The 6107-nt window shown below is 36.3% G+C and overlaps 1 long non-coding RNA gene across 1 annotated transcript; it reads left to right on the forward strand.

The window, feature by feature from the left end:
- Positions 1-1526: 1526 nt before the first annotated feature.
- Positions 1527-5376, forward strand: LOC134731836 (uncharacterized). The gene is made up of 3 exons (XR_010114460.1): positions 1527-1589; positions 2106-2228; positions 5258-5376. It is a non-coding gene; the product is annotated as an uncharacterized lncRNA (long non-coding RNA).
- Positions 5377-6107: the final 731 nt, after the last annotated feature.

Raw genomic sequence — 6107 nt, forward strand, 5'->3', positions numbered from 1 at the left:
AACAAGCATTCCAGCCAGGCGTGGTGGTTCATGTCTGTGATTCCAGCAGTTTGGGAGGTGGAGGCGGGCAGATCACCTGAGGTCAAGAGTTCGAGACCAGCCTGACCAACATGGAGAAACCTCATCTATACTAAAAATACAAAAAAAGTAGCTGGGCGTGGTGGCACATGCCTGTAATCCCGGCTACTGGGGAGGCTGAGGGAGAAGAATTGCTTGAACCCAAGTGGTGGAGGTTGCAGTGAGCAGAGACCCTACCATTGCACTCCAGCCTGGGCAACAAGAGTGAAACTCCATCTCAAAACAAACAAACACCATTTCACAATAAAATATCAGTTCCTGAAGATTTTACTGGCAAATTCTATCAACTAAGGAAAAAATATTACCAACTATACAAAATCTCATGCAGAAATTTTTTTCTGAAACTTTTTCATCTTGTTTTTTTAAGGTCAGCATTGCCATGATGCCAAAACTATATAAATAATAATAATAAAGTAGATAAAAATAAAACTATGGAACAATGATCTCTCAGGCACATTAAATATTAGAAAATAAAATCTAGTAATACATAAAATAATTTTTCATGTCCATGTAGGTATTATCACAGACACGCCAGGGTGGTTTAATTAGAAAATCAATCAACTTAATTTACTGCCTTAGTCAATTAAAAGAGAAAAATAATAAAGTCTATGTGTATCTTATATTCCTTGGACCAGTAAGTAACTGAGACATACTTTTCTCATAGAAGACAGGAATTTAACTGGCTAACCCCAATAGCTGAAGCAGATTTTAAGCTCACAACACAATTGCAAACAACCCATTGATAGTGCAAATTCTACAGCCAAACTCAGTATCAGTAGAGTAGAAAAGTGTACTCCACTTACCTGGGCCAGTGAGGTGAGAAAATGTAAATATTTTCTAAGCAATAATCCAAACTACATCACTTACTATATAGTCCTCTCCATAAAGCAACACCTTAGGCAGATACTGTTGTATTATATATAATACAAGCAGAATAAATATGTCAATATGATAGATTAGAGAAACGTAGGTTTTGTTACAGATAAATGACTTTTCATTTTCTGATTAACTGTATCAACAATTTTCAGTAAAGCCCATCTAACAGTAACAGAACAGATGCTCAATACATTCTTTATGTGTAGGTTAGTTGAAAGGGCACAAAGTTAAAGTCTGATAGACCTTGTTTTATATCCTCTTCTGTCACTTGCTAGCCCAAGTAAACCTGAGCAAGTTATTTTTTTTCATTCTGAACCTCAATTTTCTAACTAGTGAAATAATTGTATCTTATATTTTTGTTGTGAGAATGAATTTTTATATATATATGTATATATAACATATCATTTCTTAATAGCTTCCATATATGGTAGCCCAATGTCATGCCTACAACATAATAGGTATTCTCACTCATATATGGTAGCTATTATGAAATAATGAAAGGACTATTATGATGAAGCAGTCGTTAGGTCTCCACCCTGAAGGAAAAAGAAAGAGTAAGACAATTAACCTGATAACTATTTTTAAAAAAGACCCCAACTTAGACACGTAAATTATCTGCAAAACAGGATGTTGTGGTAAGTCTAGTGTTAGAGTCTTCATTATTTTTATATTTATATTTCACCTGTGGCTAACTTTCAACTGGAATATCTTTCCGCAGGAAACAAGCACCTCCGTTGTAACTATTCACCTTTCAACTTAATTGGAGAGCTAAAGACAATATGTGTCACAGGCCCTGAAAAAGAACACGGCCTTTGACTGAGCAATTCCATTTATGGAAACTTGTTTGTGAAGTAAACTAGTAGATAAAAGCTTAATAGTACTGGAATTTGTAACATAAAATCTGGAACAATTTAAAAGTTCAAAACATAAAGAGTGCTTTAAAAATTCCAATATTGTTATAGAAGGAAGACTAGAAAGTTGTTTCTCAAATAATGATATGGTTTAATACTTACTGACATGTAAATACACTTATAGAATATTAATTAAAAAGAAAAGTTGTAACAACATAGACGTTAGGCCATGAGCCAATTTTCATTAAATTCATTCAAATATTATTTGGGTACTAATACATCCAGGCATTTGTTTTTTAGGCACTGGTGCTTCAATAGTAAATAAGGGAATCAACATGCTGACCTTAGTGGAATTTGCAGCTTGTTATACGTAATATAAGCCTGAGAGCGCAGCCATCAACATATTAACAACCATTGTCTCAGGTTTGTATAGTATAGGTGCATATTTTACTTTATTTCATAGTGCATTTGTATTATATGTGTAAGTAGCCATTTCAGAAGTCTGAAATGAAAAAAAAAAAACTTGCTCCACATATCATGATGATAGCACATATGTGTTTTTCTCCCAAATGTTTCTATGTACATGTATGTCCCCAACTGAAAACTGGACCAGCTTCTTCCAGGAAGTAGATTTTATCCCCTTCCCCTATGCACAGACACTAGGACCCAGATTATTCCAAAATTCAAAGCCAAGAACTAAAGCCAATTAAGTTTTTCTCCAATATATCACCACATTCTAGTGTTACTATTTTTCAAAACCTCGTAGTTCATAGTTTATTAATTTTCCTGATTCGCTCATATAAATAAGGCGTACTAAGTATGAAGGAGCAATTGTCCCACAGACATCAACACATTCCAAACAAGGTAAAATAATTTAATTTCAAATTTACTTGAATAGATTATCAGGCTCAGAATCCTTTTCTTTTTGGCAAAGCAGTTTTTATTGTCCATTTCAATGTGTCTGGAAATAAGTTTGTAGGCTTTATCAGCCAGAATTAAAACCGCCCCTTGAGAGGTTTACCTTAATATCAAGGAGATTTCCTTTTTGATAAGATCATAATTAAATATACTTTATGTACATAAATTTGGTCTCTCATTGATTTTACTTTCTTAATTTCAACTGACCAGAAAATTGGGCATATCAATTTTATGCTGAATAATGCTTTTGAAATTGTCACTCACAGAAGCTGTCATTGTCATTTAGGTTGTAGAAAATAATGAACGCAATCAACTTTACAGAACTGACTCTGTAGCCTAACAGTGCAAAGATGTGTAGAAACAGATGCGGAAATACAAATGCCATTTTACACTACATTCAGTAGATATTGACAAATACCATTTATCTTTGTAGATCTGATTTGTTCACATTCAAACTGTTAATATAAATGTTGAGATAAAATTATCCATGAGTTTATTGCATTTCTATATGGTCTGGCCCTTCTGAGCAAAGGAAATGGCTGAATAATAAACATCTTGGAAGCTAGAGACAGTGTATCTCTATATATAGACATGTACTTCCCTGAAAACATCTCTAGGTATTGAAGAGAAATTCTGGAAGCATTTTCTTGGTTTCCAGTGTAATAAACGTAGAGATGCCTTTCCCCTTCCCACTTGGAGGAGATTTGCTTACACACTGAAGTAATGAGTACTCTCTCACACTAGAGGGCAGAATGAGCAGATGTGCCAGTAGTCCTGTGAAATCTCAGTCTCTTAACAATTTGTGATTCCTTTTTCATGGGGTTGTTTGTTTTTTTCTTGTAAATTTGTTTGAGTTCATTGTAGATTCTGGATATTAGCCCTTTGTCAGATGAGTAGGTTGCAAAAATTTTCTCCTATTCTGTAGGTTGCCTGTTCACTCTGATGGTAGTTTCTTTTGCTGTGCAGAAGTTCTTTAGTTGAATTAGATCCCATTTGTCAACTTTGGCTTCTGTTGCCATTGCTTTTGGTGTTTTAGACATGAAGTCCTTGCCCACGCCTATGTCCTGAATGGTATTGCCTAGGTTTTCTTGTAGGATTTTAATGGTTTTAGGTCTAACATTTAAGTCTTTAATCCATCTTGAATTAATTTTTGTACAAGGTGTAAGGAAGGGATCCAGTTTCAGCTTTCTACATATGGCTAGCCAGTTTTCCCAGCATCATTTATTAAATAGGGAATCCTTTCCCCATTTCTTGTTTTTGTCAGGTTTGTCAAAGATCAGATAGTTGTAGATATGCGGCATCATTTCTGAGGGCTCTGTTCTGTTCAAAGGACATGAACAGACACTTCTCAAAAGAAGACATTTATGCAGCCAAAAAACACATGAAGAAATGCTCATCATCACTGGCCATCAGAGAAATGCAAATCAAAACCACAGTGAGATATCATCTCACACCAGTTAGAATGGCCATCATTAAAAAAGCAGGAAACAACAGGTGCTGGAGAGGATGTGGAGAAATAGGAACACTTTTACACTGTTGGTGGGACTGTAAACTAGTTCAACCATTGTGGAAGTCAGTGTGGCCATTCCTCAGGGATCTAGAACTAGAAATACCATTTGACCCAGCCATCCCATTACTGGGTATATACCCAAAGGACTATAAATCATGCTGCTATAAAGACACATGCACACGTATGTTTATTGCGGCACTATTCACAACAGCAAAGACTTGGAACCAACCCAAATGTCCAAGAACGATAGACTGGATTAAGAAAATGTGGCACATATACACCACGGAATATTATGCAGCCATAAAAAATGATGAGTTCATGTCCTTTGTAGGGACATGGATGAAACTGGAAAACATCATTCTGAGTAAACTATCGCAAGGACAAAAACCCAAACACCACACGTTCTCACTCATAGGTGGGAATTGAACAATGAGAACTCATGGACACAGGAAGGGGAACATCACACTCCGGGGACTGTTGTGGGGTTTGGGGAGGGGGGAGGGACAGCATTAGGAGATATACCTAATGCTAAATGACGAGTTAATGGGTGCAGGAAATCAACATGGCACATGGATACATATGTAACAAACCTGCACATTGTGCACATGTACCCTAAAACCTAAAGTATAATAAAAAAAAAAAAATTTGTGATTCCTTTCTTACAATGTAACCCCACTGCACGTGCAGGCCCTCATTAAGTTACCCTGTGAGGAACAGATACAAAATGCTGATCTGGCTGCTGTCAAGAGGATGAAATAGATTAAGCAAAACATGGACAAGTTCAGAAAGCATTGTATATATGGAGATGGAAATTGGTTGAGTACTTTTTAGTCTTTTTCATGAGTGGAATTATAAGAGAAGAGTCTGAGGGAGGTGGACATCAGTGATGGCATCTTGTATTTTTTATTCCGAAGATTGTAGTATATCTAGAAGGCTGTGGTGACATCAAAGCATGTTAAGCTTTGGAAAAGAACAACATGGTCAGATTTACATATTAAAGAAATCTGCCTGATTGCTCTGTTAGGAACAGATTAGAGAAACCAAAAGTGGAGGCAAAGATTGCAATTGAAGCTATTTCAAGAGTCGAGGTGAAATGTTGGAGGCCTACTTCAGAGACCAGCTACAATCAACTTTCAAATCACCAAATGACAATAATCAAACCACAAAAAAGAGGCAGCTGGTGCTTCTGCCTTTTATGGGAGTTTTTACTTTTACATTTCTTCCTTCATTCATGTATTCATTCACGAATCCAATGTTTATTCTCTATGTTTGGCGTTATTCCAGGTACTCGGTGTGCTGTGGTGAACAGAATAGCTGTATTGTCTGTACACACGAGTAATAGGATTCTAGGAAAAAATGCACGGCATGCTCAGATTTGAAAAAAATAAAGGTAACTTTAACCAAAAAATAAAAGCTGTTTACTTAAGTGTGGGCAAAATGTTTGTAAAATACAGGTTATTGTGTAAACTCAGGGTAAATAATAACTATTACTAAGCTGAAGCTTGAAAGATAAGGTAAGAGAGTGGTGTCCATAAATGGAGACAAGAAAGCTCTGTGGAGAGGGACAACTTTGAAGACAGCGGGAACCTTTGTAAGTAAGACATAGACAACCCAAAGGAATCATACAGGTGGAAGATAGACATACAAATAGCTCATCCTTGCTTTCCTGCCCACCTTTAGTCTCTTGCCAGGGATCTCTGGTGCCTGAATCCAATTGCAAGCTGAGCACATGGGAGCCCTGTGAAGTAGTCCTTTTTGGTCATCTTCTCTGAGAAAAAAAAAAAGAATAGACATGAGTAGATTTGGGTAGAGAATGGATCTAGACAAGTAAACAGAAGACATCTGGCACATGGTTTTGCCAGACTATTTTATGC

The sequence above is a fragment of the Symphalangus syndactylus genome, chromosome 11 (assembly GCF_028878055.3).
Source record: "Symphalangus syndactylus isolate Jambi chromosome 11, NHGRI_mSymSyn1-v2.1_pri, whole genome shotgun sequence".
Taxonomy (NCBI): Eukaryota; Metazoa; Chordata; class Mammalia; order Primates; family Hylobatidae; genus Symphalangus; species Symphalangus syndactylus.